Genomic DNA, 18718 nt, shown 5'->3' with positions numbered 1-18718 from the left:
AGCTTTTCTATAACATTCTTTAGGTCGTAGTAGTCGTTAGTAGAATGACCGTAGAGGTTGTGATATTCACAGTATTCGGACCGATCTCTCCCCGCTCTCTTGTGTTTTAGCGGTCGAGGTGGTGGGATCTTTTCGGTGTGGCATACTTCTCTGTAGATGTCTACCAAGGAGACTCGGAGGGGGGTGTAACTGTGGTGCTTCCGTGGCTTGTCCGAGTTGGTTTCTTCCTTCTTCCTCTGTTTCCGATCTCGATCTCGGAGTGGGCAGGTTGATTCCTTCCTAGAAGAGTCTCTTAACTGGGATGTTTCCTCCATGTTGATATATTTTTCTGCTCGCTCCTGCACCTCGTATAGGGAGGTCGGGTATCGTTTGGATAGGGATTGGCTAAACGGTCCCTCCTTTAGGCCGTTTGCTAGTCCTATGATGGCTGCTTCAGTGGGCAAGTGTTGTATGTCCAGGCAGGCTCTGTTGAATCGCTCCATGTACTCTCGGAGAGTTTCTTGGTTACCTTGTTTGATTCCGAGTAGACTGGGGGCATGTTTCGTTTTGTCCTTTTGAATAGAGAACCTTGTCAGGAATTTTTTGGTTAGGTCTTCGAAGCTGGTGATTGATCTTGGTGGCAGGTTGTCGAACCACTTCATGGCCGACTTGGTGAGAGTGGTGGGGAAGGCTTTGCACCGAATCGCGTCGGAGGCGTCGACTAGGTACATTCTGCTTCTGAAGTTTCTGAGGTGGTGACTTGGATCGGTGGTGCCGTCGTAGAGATCCATATCGGGTGGTTTGAAGTTTCGCGGTACCTTCTCCTTCAGGATCTCTTGCGTGAAGGGATCATGGTTGTCTTCGGGGGTGGGGCCGCGTTCTGTCCGATCTTTCAGGTTGGCCTCTATTTTCCGCAGTTTTTCTTCTAATTCCCTGCGCTTGCGAGCCTCCCTTCTCAGATCTTGTTCGGTTTCTTTTTGCTTCTCGTTTCTTTCTGCTTCTTTATGTCCTCTTCGAGTAGTTTCAGTCGGTTTTGTTGTGCCCGGACTGCTTCTAGAATTTCCGAGCTCTTCTCTTTTTCGGAATTTTGTGGATCTTTGTTTGGGAGTGATGTCTTTGGGCGATTCTGTTTGTTTCCTCCTGGACTGCGTGGTGATAGAGGGCTGTCCGGTCGTTCTCCGGTGTCAATTTCGTCCTCTTGTTCAGATGCAGCACGGTCATTGTTGTGAGGGTCGTCCGCCATGGTAGAGGGATGACTTCCAGGTCCCCGGCAACGGCGCCAATGTTCCGAGGGTTACCTGAAACGTGTAGCTCGGACGTCTGGCAAGACCCGAGGTGGGGGTTCCGTGACCCGAGCTTGATATGCTGAGCGGCTGGTGGTTGTACCTGCAATGACACTCCGATGCTTAAGTTAGCATGGGTCCAAGCAGATATTTGAGTGGAATTAGAGTGTGAGTTATACCTGGGTGCTCCAGTGTATTTATAATAGTTGGCCGTGATCTTCCCTGGATAAGATATTCTTATCTTATCTTATCTTTTGGGAGTTTTATCCCTATCTTTGTGGAACCGCCTTTCCTAGGCCTTTTCGGCCTTTAGGTTTTGGGCTGCGTTCCTTCTGATGGGCCTTCTTAGCTTTGTTGTCCGAGGTCCGACCTCAGGCGTGGGCCTTTGGGACGAGGTCGGACCTATCATGGATTTTGCCGAGTTTGGAGGAGCTCGGTCAGGGTATGAACAGTACTCGCAGTAGAGAGCTCACTTTACATTTCGGTTGTTGCTTTTAGAATTTGAGAGTTCCTGGGAAGGAGAATTGAATTCTCTTCTTCTGGGTTATTTTTATTTTCATTTTCTACACACTCTGTTTGAATCCTGGGTGTTGAGAATTGAAGAAATTCTGTTTCAATCTCACCTTGAGATCACCCTGTTTCATTTACTGCACTCTTTGAGAAATTAGCATTTGAATTCCTTTCTTCTACTGTTTTATTTTAACTTCTCTTGAGATTTAGACTTGGCTATCTAGTCTCTTGAGTCCTGAGATCTGTGTTTTTCAATTTTAATTTCCTTGTTGAATGCTTCACCAAGCTTATTTACATTTCTGTTTGAGATCTAGTTTAATTGAATCCATCTTCTCCTCTTCTGTTTGTTTAATTTTATTGTTCTTTGTTTAATTTTTGCAATCCCATATCCGTGACCCATTTACAATTCAAGCAATTTAGATTTCTTGCACTTTAAGTTTCTGTAAGTTACATTTCTTGCAAATTAAGATTCAGCTCTTTTTCCTTTTGTTCCCTTTAATTTCCTGCAATTCACCCACTCCCCTTTACAATTCCTGCAATTTAGTTTCAGTCAATTACAAATCACTCAAATCAACTCTTGTTTGCTTGACTAAATCAACCACTAAGCTAAAATTGCTCAATCCTTCAATCCCTGTGGGATCGACCTCACTCCCGTGAGTTTTATTACTTGATGCGACCCGGTACACTTGCCGGTGAGTTTTGTGTCGGACCGTTTTCCACACATCAAGTTTTTGGCGTTGTTGCTGGGGATTGAATAGATTGACAATGATTAAGTGAGGTGGTAGTTGAGATCAAGCACTTTTTCTTTAATTTTGATTAACCCACTAACTGTTTGAGATTTTGTCTCAATTAACTGCACTCAAATTTCAAGAGTGCTGCTGTTTGTTCTTTGTGGATTGTGTGTATGACACAGGTAAGAGGAGAGATTCCTCACTTCTCTGAGCAAGACCAACGAACTCTCAGGAGGTTAAGAAGAGAAGCTAGAGGAAAAAGGTGTTGTTAGAGAAGAAGAAGTCTCTGAGGAAGAAGAGTACCACGAAATGGAAAGGAATCACTCAAACTTGAATGCAACAGGGGGAGTAGCTAACAATATCCCCCCTCAAAGAAGAGTCCTAGCCTCTTACACATTTGTAAACCCAAGACACTGTGGGAGCAGCATTCTCACTCCCAATGTCAATGCAAACAACTTTGAGCTGAAGCCACAACTCATTACACTTGTCCAGAACAATTGTTCCTATGAAGGATGTCCATTGGAGGATCCAAATCAGCACCTATCTACCTTTTTGAGAATTTGCGACACTGTTAAATGCAATGGTGTGAATCCTGAAACTTACAAGCTCCTGCTGTTCCCAATTTCATTAAGGGACAAGGCTGTACAATGGCTTGAAACTTTTCTCCAAGGAAGTATCACTAGTTGGGATGATTTGGTGACTAAATTTCTAGCCAAATTTTATCCACCCCAAAGGATCATCAGGTTGAAAACTGAGGTGCAGACATTCATCCAATTAGATACCGAATCCTTGTATGAAGCATGGGAGAGGTACAAAGCTTTGATTAGAAAATGTCCCCTAGAGATGTTCAATGAATGGGACGTGCTACAGAATTTCTACAAAGGCTTGACATTGAAATCTCAAGAAGCATTAGATCACTCTGCTGGAGGTTCATTACAACTGATGAAAACTGCTGAAGAAGCCCAGAATCTTGTGGACATGGTGGCCAACAACCAATACTTCTTTGCTTATCAAAGAACCCGCCAACCATCACAGAGAAAGGGAGTACTAGAACTGGAAGGAGTGGACTCCATTTTGGCTCAAAACAAGATGATGCAACAACAAATTCGACAACAGTTTGAACAAATGGCCAAGAGGATTGACAGCCTTCAAGTAGCAGCTGTGAACACAAGCCAACCATCAACTATATGGGTGCAAAATGAAGAAAGCCAAGAAGAGCAACAACAGGAGCAAGTGCAATACATGCATAACCAAAACTCTGGACAGAATGAAGTTTATGGTGATACCTACAATCCTTCCTGGAAGAACCACCCAAACCTTAGATGGGGAGATAACCATAACCAAGGCCAACAGCCATGGCAAAGAAACACAACCCAAAATAACCCAAGGAACAACCAGCAAAACAACAACCAAAATTCATTCAGAAAACCATAAAACACTTACCCCAACTCTAACCATTATCCAACCCATAACCAGCCCATCAACCAAAATACCTATCATCCACCACCCACATCTCACAACCAACCACAAGCATCACTAGAATCTCAAAAAATCACCAACCTGGAAACCTTGATAGACAAAATGTAGAAACACAAAGAAACGAAGGTCAAGAATCAAGAAGCCTCCATAAAGAACATGGAAAGACAAATTGGCCAGCTCTCTAAACACTTTGCAACAGAGAGACCATCAAGTTCCCTGCCAAGTGACACAATTCCAAATCCTAAGGAATAGTGTAAGGCAATACAGCTAAGGAGTGGAAAAATCCTGGTGAAGAATGAAGAAGCAACTAAGAAGCCAAAGGAAAGTGACAAGAAACAAGCTGAAGAAGAGGCATCCAATGATAAAGAAGTAACAGCAAGCAAGCAGACCTCAGAGGAGCTCAAAGAAAAGGAAGATCAGCCACAAAAATCAAGGAAAGAGAAGGAAGCAATGAGAGAGCCAACCAAGGAACAAAGGCAGGAAGTGAACTTCACACCTCCATTGCCATATCCACAGAGGTTCAACAAAGAAATCAAGGATCAACACTTTCACAAATTCCTTGAAACCTTCAAGAAGCTGGAAATAAACATTCCTCTGGCTGAGGCACTAGAGCATATGCCTCTGTATGCCAAATTTTTGAAAGATTTGATTAACAAAAAGAGGATTTGGAGTGAGAGGGAGACTGTAATGCTCACAGAAGAATGCAGTGCACTAATCAGAAAAGGGCTCCGTCCTAAGCTTGAGGATCCTGGAAGTTTCTTCCTACCTTGCACCATTGGAAGTCTATTCATCAACAAGGGGATGTGTGACCTAGGAGCGAGCATAAATTTAATTCCCTTCTCTTTGGTGAAAAAGCTTGGCATAGGGGAGGTAAAGCAAATACAAATGTCCTTGGAGTTGGTAGATCAATCGGTGGTACATCCCAGGGGAGTGATTGAAAACCTGTTAGTTAAGGTTGACAAGTTCATCTTCCCTGCAGACTTTGTGGTCCTGGACTCAACCGAGAATGAGGGTGACTCCATAATACTCAGGCGACCATTTTTAGCCATGTCTAGAGCCATTATTGATATAGAACAGGGAGAGCTAACTATCAGAATGCATGAGGAAAGCATCACCCTGAAAGTGTTTTTGGAAACACAAATATGTGATGAGGGAAACCATTGTCTAGAAATTGACAAGGGAAGCGTGCATAGCAAGGAAGAAACTAGCAAGGCAATTGGTAACTATCTTCCGAAGCAAGAAACCAACAACAAAATAGAGCAAAAGACTAATAATTTGTAAAGTAAAAAGGGAAATCAAGGAAAGCTTGAAGTGACAACCAAAGAGGAAGACTCTTCAACAAAGGCCACTGTCAAGAAAGAAAGACTAACAAGAAAGAGAAAGAAAAACAAGAAGGCTTACAAAAGATGGAAGAATAAGAAGATCCCAACTGAAGGGTTCTCTAAGGATGACAAGGTACAATTGGTATACCAACAGCAAGGAGCACAAGATTACTACACAGTGAACAAAGTGCTTTCCTTTGAGCATATTGAAATTGTGCATAATGGCACACAGAGAAGATTTACAGTGAGGGGGGATAAGCTGCACCATTTCAATCATCAACCACCCTAAGGGGAACAATGTCAAGCTAATGACAATAAAGAAGCGCTTGTTGGGAGGCAACCCAACCTGAGGTAGTTTTCTTTCCTAGCTAGTCTAATAAGAAGGTTAAATAATTTAGCTGAATTCAAGGAGCTAAGTTTGGTGTTTCACACCAAAACAAATTTAGGAAGAATGAAAGATTCTAAGTTTGGTGTTCCACCAGTATTTATTTAAAAACACATTATTACCTTCTGCATAATACTAGCTCCAAGCAACCAAAAAAATTGTTTAACCATTATGATATTTTTAATTTCTAGTCCATAACCTTTAACAAGACCAAGAGAATTCATAAGTGGACAACCTGTTGCATTAGAGATAGTGGCAAGGAATCAAGTTTGGTATTCCCACACCAAATTAAATCCAAAACCCACACTCAATTCATGCATACTAACCAGTCACCTAAAGGCTTGAGAAGCAAGCAACTTTTGAGAATTGTGCAGGGAACTAACAACCATTGGAAGATATTATGCATCATAACTCAAAAGGAGCACAGCAGAAGGAAGGACAAGAAGACTGCAAACCAATAGGTTGTATTTATACTTAACTCTTGCTGTTGAGAAATGCTTTGACTTATGTCTTGCTAAAGTGTTCATTTAGTACAAGTAGAATCACTCTTTGCAATAAGTAAGCTAGTCTAAGTGTGTACTTGTGTGTTTACTTTCACTTAACTAAATGCATGCTTTGTCTCCTGTATCTTTTTAATTCAATAAAAGAAATGTTTGGAACATGAAGTAAGATGGTTCATTGCTAGCTAGAAGTCAAATAATAGTAAGTGGTGGCATGTATGTGTGATTGTGTGGTAGCTCACTTTTAGTGAATAAAAGGACTAGACTGTTCTCCTTCTAAGTAGAAAGTAGCTCACTGTCTATGAATCTCAAAAATAAAAGTCCTTGGTTGAAAAGAAAAACAAGTAGGAATGAGAAAAGCCAAAAGTGGCAGCAAGAAAAATAGAAAGAAGAAAGAATAAAGCTAGACACCAATAGCTTGAACCTTAGAATATATGCCTGTGGTGTCTTTGTACTAGGATCTGCTTGGATTATTAAGTTCTTTGGAGTGCATCAACACTTGGTAACTTGGGTTAACTAACCTGGGATTATCAATTAAAAGTCCACTATCAAGAGCAACCTAACTATAAGGCATTTAGTAACCCAAAGAGGTGCTGGGCATCGATGTTCTAAGAAGGAATGTGAGCCAAGTGTCTATAGTGAATAATGTGTCAAGCATAAATAAAGAAAAGAGCTTGTTACACATGACACTGAACTAAAGCTTAAAAAAAATAGTAACCAAGGACAAAGGAATAATGAGAGGTCATAGCAGTGTGTTGCTTGATGCTTGGAGGAGACTTTCTAGGCCTAAATGTCAATAAGAAGTGAGTAGCCACATATCTGCATAAAACCCCATGAGCTACCAATAATACTCTGCTAGCATAAACATCCTCTTCCATTTCATTCTTTCTTCTCAATAAATTCAGTACTTGCTTGGGGACAAGCAATCCTTAAGTTTGGTGTTGTGATGACAGGTCATCTTAGCCTAGTTTCACTAGTCTTTTTCTTTTGTTTTCAATAGATTTTATGCACTCTCTTGAGCCATAAGTAAGCCATTTGGGTAGAATTTCATGTGCACTTTCTTAAGCCATAAGTAAGCCAATTGGGTAGAATTTCATGTTTCCTTTGATTCAATCAACCATGGATAAATTGATGCATTTTCATGAGATTTTGTGCTATAATTGTCATATATTATGAAAGAGAAACAATCTCATGATGTGGAGCATAGCTTTGATGCTTTTGATTGATTGATGATAGGTGAAAAAGCTTTTAAGAAGGTTGAAGAAAAGGAAGATAGCAAAAAGCAAAAAGAGGAATTCAAGTTTGAGCTCAAGTTTGCCTCAAACTTGAACTCAAACTTGAGGAAGAGCAAAATTTCATCCAGGGAGGCCAAAAGCTTGAGCCAACGTTTGCCTCAAACTTGAGGTCAAACATTGGCCACATCCCAGCTCAAAAAATCCTCACCCAGGAGCCACCAAATTTGCGCCAACGTTTGCCTCAAACTTGAGGTCAAACGTTGGCCATGTTTCACCAAGGAAGAACGAGAAACATCAACCCTGGAGCTCACCAAGTTTGCGCCAGCGTTTGCCTCAAACTTGAGGTCAAACGCTGGGCCAAAGAGGAACTAGGAAGAGCCAAGTTTGAGTTCAAGTTGGACCTCAAACATGGACTCAAACGCCAATGGCAGAAGAAAGGCCTTGCTGCATAATAAAACGCGCGACCAAGTTTGAGCCAAAGTTGGCCTCAAACTTTGACTCAAACTTAAAAGGTTCATGGCCCGGTTCACAAGTGGTTTCTTCCCAACACCAAGAGCAATCAACAGAGGCTATTGTCAACCTAATTCCATCCAGACCAAAGGCCCAATTCAAGGCTTAATGATCATTTGAAGAGAGTGAATAAATAGCTTAGAATTTAACTTTTCAAGAGAGCTTTTCTTTAAGAATTTTCATAGTATTCACAATAGAGAGCTCACTTTACATTTCGGTTGTTGCTTTTAGAATTTGAGAGTTCTTGGGAAGGAGAATTGAATTCTCTTCTTCTGGGTTGTTTTTATTTTTATTTTCTACACACTTTGTTTGAGTCCTAGGTGTTGAGAATTGCAGAAATTTTGTTTCAATCTCACCTTGAGATCGCTCTGTTTGATTTACTGCACTCTTTGAGAAATTAGCATTTGAATTCCTTTCTTCTACTGTTTTATTTTAACTTCTCTTGCAATTGTTTTCTGAAATTGGATCTAGGAAGGCATTGAGATTTAGACTTGGCTATCTTTAGTCTCTTGAGTCCTGAGATCTCTGTTTTTCAATTTTAATTTCCTTGTTGAATGCTTCACCAAGCTTATTTACATTTCTATTTGAGATCTAGTTTAATTGAATCCATCTTCTCCTCTTCCGTTTGTTTAATTTTACTATTCTTTGTTTAATTTCTGCAATCCCACATCCCTGACCCATTTACAATGCAAGCAATTTAGATTTCTTGCACTTTAAGTTTCTATAATTTACATTTCTTGCAATTTAAGATTCAGCTCTTTTTCCTTTTGTTCCCTTTAATTTCCTGCAATTCACCCACTCCCCTTTACAATTCCTGCAATTTAGTTTCAGTCAATTACAAATCACTCAAATCAACTCTTTTTTGCTTGACTAAATCAACCACTAAGCTAAAATTGCTCAATCCTTCAATCCCTATGGGATCGACCTCACTCTCGTGAGTTTTATTACTTGATGCGACCCGGTACACTTGCCGGTGAGTTTTGTGTCGGACCGTTTTCCTCACATCACCATTCATTAAAGCCCTCCAGCAAATTCCTTTCTACATCAAGTACATAAAGGAGCTACTAGCCAGAAAAAGTCCATTAAAGGGTGGACAAACAATAAAGATGAACAGAGATTGCAGTGCTCTCATTCAACCAGGGCCACCCACAAAGAAGGAGGATCCAGGGAGTTTCCACATTCCTTGTGCCATAGGAGAAACAATGATTGACAAAGGGCTTTGTGACTTGGGAGCAAGCATCAACTTAATGCCTCTCTCCCTCATGAAGAAGCTCCAAATCAATGAACTAACTCCTACTGATGTGATTATCAGATTGGCTGACAAAACTCAAAAACAAGCAATAGGAGTGGTTGAAAATGTGCTTGTGAAGGTTGGGAGCTACTATCTTCCCATAGATTTTGTTGTTCTGGAAATGGATGAGAATCCTATTTACCCCATCATTCTGGGAAGACCATTCCTAGCCACAGCCAGAGCACTCATAGATGTAGAGCGAGGAGAGCTAGTGCTGAGAATACATGATGAGCAGCTCACTTTCAATGTTTTCAACCTCTCACAAGAATCAAGTCAAGAGAACAAAGAACCAAGAGAAGAGCAGAATGAAGCACTGATGCACGAAACAAGTAGTGAAGCACAAACAAAACAATTGGAAACCCCATTGGTTGGCAAGCCAGGTATTCAAGAAGAACCTCATCCAAAGGTAACTCAAGGGAAGCTGAGCAAACCAGAGTCATGCAAAGCTAGCAGCAAAGAGTCCTTAGAGAAAGAATCTATAGAAAGCAAGACAGCATCAATGGGAACAAGGAGGAAAGTACCCAGAAGATGGAGAAACAAGAAGATCCCTACAGAAGATTTCTCCCCAGGAGATGAACTTTTTAACAAATCCACTGGAGACAAACACACTACAAGAGGGGAGGATTTCAAGCACCACCAACCACCCTGACAAGGGTCAACCGTCAAGCTAATGACGTTAAAGACGCGCTTCATGGGAGGCAACCCATGATTCTTATCTCTTCTTTTAAATTCATTAGTGTTAGTAATAAAGTAAGATCATGCAACTTTGACAATCATTTAACAAAATTCTTATATGCAACATATAGTAAACAACAAGTTTGGTATTCAAGGTACATCAAGATGGCATGAACACAAATTATGTCAATTTCGGCTGAGAATCTTGATGTAAATCCTTGAACACCACATGACCACAAACTAAGTTTGGTGTCACCAATGTGCATATATGAGCATTAAGGGAGTCAATTGTCTTGTCTTCATGAAGATCAAAAAAAAGAGAGAATATATATATATATATATAAAAGGACATTGATGGTACTTGATGGGGCAATTGAAGAAGGGAGATTCGGCCAAGGGAATTTCACACTTGTCCTCATGGGGAATGTCCTTGGAAGTGTTGCCATGCAACATTGGGAATAGATAATTTTGAAGACCAAACCAAGACCCCCATAAAGGAGGTGATACTTGTGCTCATTCAATCCAAAACCCCAACCATCCACTACCAAACAACACTCTCAATCCACACCCTTCAATCAATTGCCATCTTCCTATATAAACCCCTTCACACAACCTCTCCATACACACTTACTCTCACCCTTCCCACTCCCTCTTTTCGAGCATATCCTCCACCAAAGGCTTCACATACACCCTCCTAGTCATCTTGAGAACTAACCAATATATCAACTATCCTACATGGCATCATCAAGTTCCAAAAGGCAAAGAGGAAATGAACCCATGGAGCAGCCTTCCTTCGACGCCGGGAGATTCAAAACAGCCTTCCATGAGCTCGAGTTCGAACGAATAAAGGACAAGAAGATACTGTGTGAATCAACATTCCAGTTCAATGAAGATAAATGTCCACAAATTCGGGAGAAGATTGAGAAAAGGGGTTGGCAAAAGCTAACTAACCCGGAAGCAAGGGTAAATACAACTCTTATCAGGGAATTTTATGCAAATGTGGTTAGAGAAGACATGATCATAACCCCCACCTTCAAAAGCTATGTAAGAGGAACGGAGGTAGATTTCAGCCCAAATGCTATAATTAGAACTCTTCATCTGAAATCACCACAATTTGTTGAGCTCGGGTACCAAGAAAGAATGAATAATGGCCCCGACAATGATGAACTGGAAGAAATTGTAGGTGACTTATGCATTGTGGGATCTGACTGGGAAAGATATTCGGATAAGAGACCCCGTTTCATCAGGAGAGGGGACCTCATCCCAAAAGCCAAGGGATGGTTTGAGCTTGTGAGACGATCTATCCTTCCAGCTGCAAACAATTCTGAGGTTAACATTGCTCGAGCTACCATGGTACATTGTTTAATAAAAGGTGGAAGCATCAATGTGCACGAAATTATAGCTGAAGGAATCAAAGAATCAGCCGAGAAGAAATATTCAGGTGCTAGACTTTGTACCCCAGCACCATCCTTAGATTATGCATGAAAGCCAAGGTAGTCTTTGAAGACAGCAATCCAACTTGGGTAGGTCTTGGGAGATCACTTACACTCCAACGCATAACCCATGCGACTCCAGCTCAACAGCAGAAAAGACCCCATCTAAGGAAGAGGACATCAGAAGAAGCACAAGAGGAAGAACCTATCCAAGAAGAAACCCAACCAACAGAACATCATCAAGAAGGGTATTATGACCCAACCAACATCAATTTGGGTCACATCTGAGGAGCCATTGACAATTTATCAAGAATATACATGGAAGGACAAGAACAACAACTGCAATTTCAATCTCAGAGAATGGATCGTCAAGAGAAAATGCTAACAAATTGGATGAATCAACAAAGGGAATGGCAGAAACAGCTAATGGAGCAGCAACAAGAGCACTATTCCCAGCTTACTCAAGCCATCAATCAAGTGTCTGAAAGGCAAGAAAGCCAAGATAAACGCCTCCAGGAACTCAATCAACGCCAGATGACTCAGATGAAAGCATTCAACGAATTCAGCGTGCTCAATGAAGGAAGGCAATTGCATCGAGAAGAATTCAGCATCAACACTCAGGCAAGGTTAAACTATATGACTGAGCACATGCATCACTTGCACCCTGACATCCCAAGTTATGAGGCAGTTTGCAAGAACTTAATAGAACAAGAAGAGGGAAAGGTGAAACAACAAAAGGAAGCATTAAAGAAGAATATAGACGATGCCAGTTTTTGGAAAAAGTTGATGGGGAAGCGCAAGGGGAATGGAGACTCAAGTAATTAAGGAGAATCCCAAGGGAGCAGAAGAACATGAGCAGGCCAACAAGTGAAAGGTGGTGAAGTTCCTTCTTAGTTTACCTTTTCAAAGCTTTAAATAAGGAAAATCATGTATGAAATAAAACATGCTTCCATGAGTAGTTTAGGAATTTCAATTCTGCATTTAAGTTTCATTGCTTAGGTTAAGTGTGCTAGCTTAATGTCTTGAGTGTTCACTTTCACCTCTCTTACTTGTATGCTTGTCTCTTTAAGTTAATCAAAAAGAAAATGTTATGAAAAGAACAAGAGTGGAGTATTTTGTGAAGTGCATTTTGAATGTTTGTGGTAAGTTGATTAGTAAGCTAAGTTGGTTCACCAAGTAAGGAAAGAAACCAACTATCTATCTTGAGTCCTATGTTTGAGACACACCCTTTGAGACTAGCTAAATAATAAGATCCCAATAAGAAAAGAGAAAGAGCAATAAAAGTGAAAAAGAAAGAAACACAATAAGAAAAGGAACAATGCTAGGCACCAAGGGTTTCAAATTTGAGGCATGTGTCTGTGGTGTTTATGTACAAGGGATATACTTGGATGAATAAGCTCTTAGGGGTGCCTTATCACTTGGTAACTTGGATTAACTAATCCGGAATTATCAGCTGAAAGTCCACTATCAAGAGTAACCTTTGCTACAAAACACTTAGTAACCCAAAGAGGTGCTGGACACCAAGGTCTCAAGAAAGAAAAAATAACAAACCATGTGCCTGTGGTGTGTATGTATGGGGGAAAGAGACTTGAGGGAGTAAGTCCTTAGGGGTGTCTTAACACCTAGCACCTTAAAACCAACTGGTTTGGGAGTGTTGGCTGAAAGCTTATCATAAAGAGTCGCCCTCTTACAAAGCACTTAGCAAAAAGGAAAAAAAATAAACTTTGAAAAACAAGGAAGGATCACTAAGAAAGAAGTCTCAAAGGATACAATCAAGAAAGTGACTAAGGAGTTGATAAAGGCTTGAAACCTAAAGGGAAAGAACCTAAGTTGCTATGCATGAAAACCCATAAACCAGGAATGCTACTTCTATTTTATCTTCTTGTTCTTTCATTTCATTCTTCTTATGCTTCAGTACTTGCTTAGGGACAAGCAAGCTTTAAGTTTGGTGTTGTGATGCTAGGGCATCTAGGCCAGTTTCACTGACCTTTTCTTTACTGTTTTAGGGTAGTTTCATACATTTTCTTAGTGAATAAGGCAAGTTTTGGATGAAATTACACTTACAACTTGATTCAAGCAACTTTTGTGAACTTTGCATAATTTCATGAGTATTTTGCTAGAATTGGATGATAAATTGATGATGCATAATCTCATGACTTTGGCTAGAGCTTTGATGCACTCTAATTGCTTGTTTTCAGGGCAAAGGAAGCAAGGAAGAACCACGTTAGTATTCACGTGAACACTAACGTGGAATGGTAAAGCTTGCAACGTTAATAAGAAAAGTGATCACCAATAACGCATGCGAAGCCATCCAAAGCTCACGTTACTTGCCACATTAACTAAGTTAACGTGGTAGTTAACGTAGAAGAAAAAGGAACTCCAACGTTAAGAGAAAATGTGAACACCAATAACGTTTTCCTCCAACGTTAGTGGTAAAAGTGAACACCACTAACGTTGGAGAACTTGGCAATGATCCATGTTAAGAGTCACGTTAACTTAGTTAACGTGAACTCTAACATGGAAGAGGAAAACAAAAGCCAACGTTAGTGACACTCACTTTTGTCACTAACGTTGGACTAACTAGCATTGCATACGTTAACTTTCACGTTAAGACCATTAACGTGAAAGTTAACTTGGAGTTGAGATCAAAGAGCCAACGTTAGTGACACTCACTTTTGTCACTAACGTTGGAAGATGTCATCACTACTACGTTAAGAGCCACGTTAACTTAGTTAATGTGAGTTCCAACGTAGAGAATTTGGCATTTGGATCATTAGTGACAAAGGTGAGTGTCACTAACACTCTCGAAGGTGAATCACACCTACGTTAAGAGTCACGTTAGCTATACTAACGTGGACTCTAACGTAGGAACAAAGGGGCACTAAGCAACGTTAATAGGAAAAGTGATTCCCATTAATGTTCACGAAGGGGTATAAGCCAACGTTATTGGGAAAAGTGAGTCCCAATAACGTTGGCCAAAAATTGAAAAGGCAACGTTAGTGGTCACGTTAAGACCACTAACGTTGGATTTAACGTGGATATATGAGGTTGAAACGTTTGTGGAAAAAGTGAATGCCACTAACGTTCTCGAACCCACAATGGCACTCAACGTTAAATCTTACTAAATACCCAAGCCTAATTCATATTTCTCTGCAAGTTGGGCCCACTAAAGATGAGAACTGCTTCAACTCAAGATCCAGAGCCCACATCCAAGACTTGAAGAACTCACTAGAAGATCAAGAGGAGTAGTATATATAGGAGTAGTTTTGAACTAGAGAGAAGCTTGGCACTTTTGGGAACTACTCTCTATAGATTTACTTTTCTGCACTTTTAGCATGGATTATTCTTCTCTGCCACTTTTCATTTCTAGAGCAATGAACAACTAAACTCCTTTCATTAGGTTAGGGAGCTCTGTTGTAATTTGATGGATCAATTATAGTTTTCATTCTTCTTCTTCTTTCTTTTCTCTTGATCTTACTAGAAAGCTTTCGATCTTAATTTAATTGGTTAGTTGTCTTGGAAAAGAAACTCTCCATAATTGGACCTCCTTTGAGCCTTGGAAAAGGGATGAGGAGATCATGCTAGAAATGCTTTCTCATGTTGGACCAAATTGGGGTTTGGGCAGATATAGTGACATGTAATCTTCCCAATACTTTGATTTGGAAATACATGTGGTATAATCAGTGACCACACTTCATCTCTTCCCATGAGCAATTAAATCAAGGAATTAGGCAATTGTTCATGCTTAGAGAGATTGGATTGCCAAGGAATTGGGATCCAATCACTTAAGATTGCCAAGGAGATCAATGAATGCATTGATTGAGGAAGAGATGAGAATGAACTTGATCTGGAGAATGCAACATCTCCTGAACCCAATGATGACCCCATTTCTGATCTTACCCATTCTCTTTACTTTCTGCCATTTAATTTCATGCTCATTATCCCAAATCCCCATTTAATATTCTGCACTTTAATTTCTGTTATTTATTTTCCAGTCATTTAAATTTCTGCATCTCAATCTAAATTCTGTTTAGCTCAACTAGCATATTCTTCTAACTAAAGTTGCTTGACCAATCAATCCTTGTGGGATTCGACCTCACTCTATTGTGAGTTTTACTTGACGACAATTTGGTATACTTGCCGAAGGAAAATTTGTTGAGAGAAAAGTTTTCATGCATCAGCTTCAAACTTTGAGATTGTTGCGCCTTGATTTTTTAGATTTGACCTGTATTCCTCTTGATTAGCATCTATCCTTCTGTCAGTTTGTGCTTGTCTGTCCATGAGGGTGGAGACTGCTCCTGAAATTTGGGATGACAGTTGTGGTATTGCAGCCTCCATCCTCTCAAAGTTGCTCTTGATTTCGCATGGTTGCATAGTTGAGGATGGTTCATCTTGATTGAGGTTGTTGTGTATGATGACAAGTCATCATATACCCATTTTTCAAGCTAATTTCACTTGTTTTATTAGTTTTTATGCACTTTCTTGCATCCTAAGTAAGTGATTTAGAATGAAAATGCATCACTTCTTTAAATCAAGCAACTACCATTAAATTGATGCTAAATCATGAGGTTTGAGCAAGAATTAATTGATTTTTAATGAATTATAAACCTAGTGAATTTAGAGATACTTTGAGTGGTTGTTTTGATTATTTGAAGGTGAAGAAAAAGAAAAAAAGAGGAAGCGTGGCTTAAGAAAGCGTGACTCAAGAGACAAGAAGTGTGGCGCATGGAAAGGAGGAAGCAAACATTGCCCTCCACAAGGGCACACTGCCCTCTAGGAGGGCAACATAATGAAACAAGCTTTGAGAAGCAACACTGCCCTGCCCACAACAAGGGCAGAGCACAATTTGATGCCAAGGACCAAAGGGAACAAAAACTCTGCCCTGCCCTCCTCAAGAGCAATATCGGGCTCATCAAAGGAATAAATTCAAGGAAAAAGCTTACCAATGCTTGCCACAAGGATCGAACTCGGCACCATGAGGAAGCAAGGAACTAGGCCTTAATTTGGTTCCAAGAAAACCAAGGAAAAGGAGTAGCGTGTGCATTGCCCGAGTTTCGAACACGGGGCTTCAACTTTGGAAACATTGCCCTGCCCTCCGCGAGGGCAGGACAGCATTTTGTGGTGCACAGCCAGCGCACCAGATTGGCACGCACCAAGGACTCTCGGCAGCAACGGCACGCACGGGCAGCAAAATCTGGCGCACCAAAAAACTCTGCCCTGCCCTCCACAAGGGCAGGGCTGCATCCTGCAGCATCACACACCAAGCAGCACGCACGGGCAGCAGAATCTGGAGCACCAAAAAACTCTGCCCTGCCCTCCACAAGGGCAGGGCAGCATCCTGCAGCACCCAACACGCACGCAAGCACCAACACGCACCATTTTCTGCCCTGCCCCCCACAAGGGCAGGGCAGCCTCCTGGAAGCCACTTTTCTCATGGGCTAAAAATTTGATTAAAAATCCAATTTAATTCATTTCTTCACCAAATCAAAAGCCCATCTAAATCCTAAGATCCAAGAATAGAAAGTGTATAAATAGGAGATAGTTTGATGTAATTACAGACCTTTCCTTTTACTTTTGAACTTTGAACTTTTCTTTTGAGCTTTGAATCTTCACTTTTACTTTTTGAACTTTTGAACCTTCTCTTAGAGACTTCACTGAGATTTCAGAAAATTGGGGAGGAGAATTGATCTCTCTTCTTCCTCGTTCTTTCTTGGGCAATTTTTACTTTTCTTGTTTGAGTCTTGGGTGTGAAGAATTGAGGAATTTCTGTCTCAATCTCCATTCAAGATCTCTTTAATTTCTTTTCTGCACAATTGAATTGAATTACAATTCCTTTATTGCTTCTTCTTTAATTTCTTGTTAATTGCTTTGTGAACTTGGATCTGGGAAGGCAATTGAGATCTAGACTCTGCTATCTAGTCTCTTGAGTCCTGAGATCCCATTTTCCTTTCTGGTTCTTCTGTGAACCCTTGCTGCAAGTTAATTTCCATTTCTGTTTGAGATCTAGTTTATTCCAATTCATCTTCTGTTTTATTAATTGTTGCAATTTAATTTCCCTTGTTGAAATTCTGAATTCCCAATCCTCAACTCCCCTTTTTCATTCAAGCAATTTACATTTCTTGCATTTTAAGTTACTGCAATTTACATTTCTTGCACTTTAAGTTTCAGTCATTTAATTTCTTGTTCTTTAAGATTCAGCATCTTTTACTTTCCTGCTCTTTAATTTACTGCAATTCTCCCTTCCCCCTTTACATTCTAAGAAATTTAGTTTCTGTTAATGATAAACCACTCAACCAATACTTGATTCGCTTGACTAAATCAACTACTAAACTAAAATTGCTCAATCCTTCAATCCCTGTGGGATCGACCTCACTCCCGTGAGTTTTATTACTTGATGCGACCCGGTACACTTGCCGGTGAGTTTTGTGTTGGATCGTTTTCCACACATCAGTGTATGGGTTGGTTGTTATGGTATGATGTGTTTTGTGAGTTATGGTAAGGTCTATGGTTCCCTGTTTGATGGTTGGGGTCATGATTGGGATGTTGATTTGATGAATAAGGCTTATTGTGGTCCTGGTTGTGGTTTTGTTGATTTCTCCACCCAAAGTTTGGGTGGTTCTTCCAACATGGGTTGTATGTCTTAGAGTGTAGGTCATATAGTGTTCTGGATGAGTTGTTCACATAATTAGCTTGTTCCCAATCACCTTCAAATTCTGGTGCATTCCCTTCTTGTTGAAGAGTTTGGTCTTGAATGATTGAGGCTTAGTTGGCCTCCATCCTCTTGGTTAAGGCTGCTATTTGTGCTGCAATTGCCTTGTTCTAAGCTAACAAAGCATCTACAGAGTTGAGTTCTAGCACTCCCTTCTTCTGAGTCCTTTCTGAAGCATAGAAATACTCATTTTCAGCTATAGTCTCAATGACATCTATGGCCTCTTCAATGGTTTTCTTTTTGTTGAGTGAGCCTCCTGAAGAATGATCCACAACCTTCTTTGCTTCATAGGATAGTCCCTTATAAAAGATATGTAGTTGTACCCACTCATTGAACATTTTCTGTGGGCATCTTTTTGTCAGATCTTTGAATCTCTCCCAGGCCTCATAGAGTGTTTCTCCATCTTCTTGTCTGAAAGTTTGCACCTCAGCTCTCAGCCTGTTGATTCTTTGTGGAGGGTAAAATCTTGCAAGGAATCTGTTCACGACCTCCTCCCATATAGTTAGGCTATCCTTAGGGAATGATTCCAACCATTTTACTGCCTTATCTCTGAGTGAGACAGGGAACAAGAGTAGTATGTAGTGTCAGGGTGTACCCCGTTGGACTTTACAGTATCACATATCCTCAAGAATGTGCTGAGATGTTGATTAGGGTCTTCTTGGGCACTTCCTCTATA

General features: G+C 40.5%; 1 non-coding gene across 1 annotated transcript; it reads left to right on the top strand.

Annotated features, from left to right (window-relative positions):
- Nucleotides 1-18375: 18375 nt before the first annotated feature.
- LOC127747348 (small nucleolar RNA R71) lies at nucleotides 18376-18482 on the top strand. Its single transcript, XR_008009148.1, has one exon. It is a non-coding gene; the product is annotated as a small nucleolar RNA R71 (small nucleolar RNA).
- The last annotated feature ends 236 nt before the right edge of the window (nucleotides 18483-18718 follow it).

This window comes from Arachis duranensis, chromosome 4, assembly GCF_000817695.3.
Source record: "Arachis duranensis cultivar V14167 chromosome 4, aradu.V14167.gnm2.J7QH, whole genome shotgun sequence".
NCBI lineage: Eukaryota > Viridiplantae > Streptophyta > Magnoliopsida > Fabales > Fabaceae > Arachis > Arachis duranensis.
This window is presented reverse-complemented; position numbering and strand designations above follow the sequence as displayed.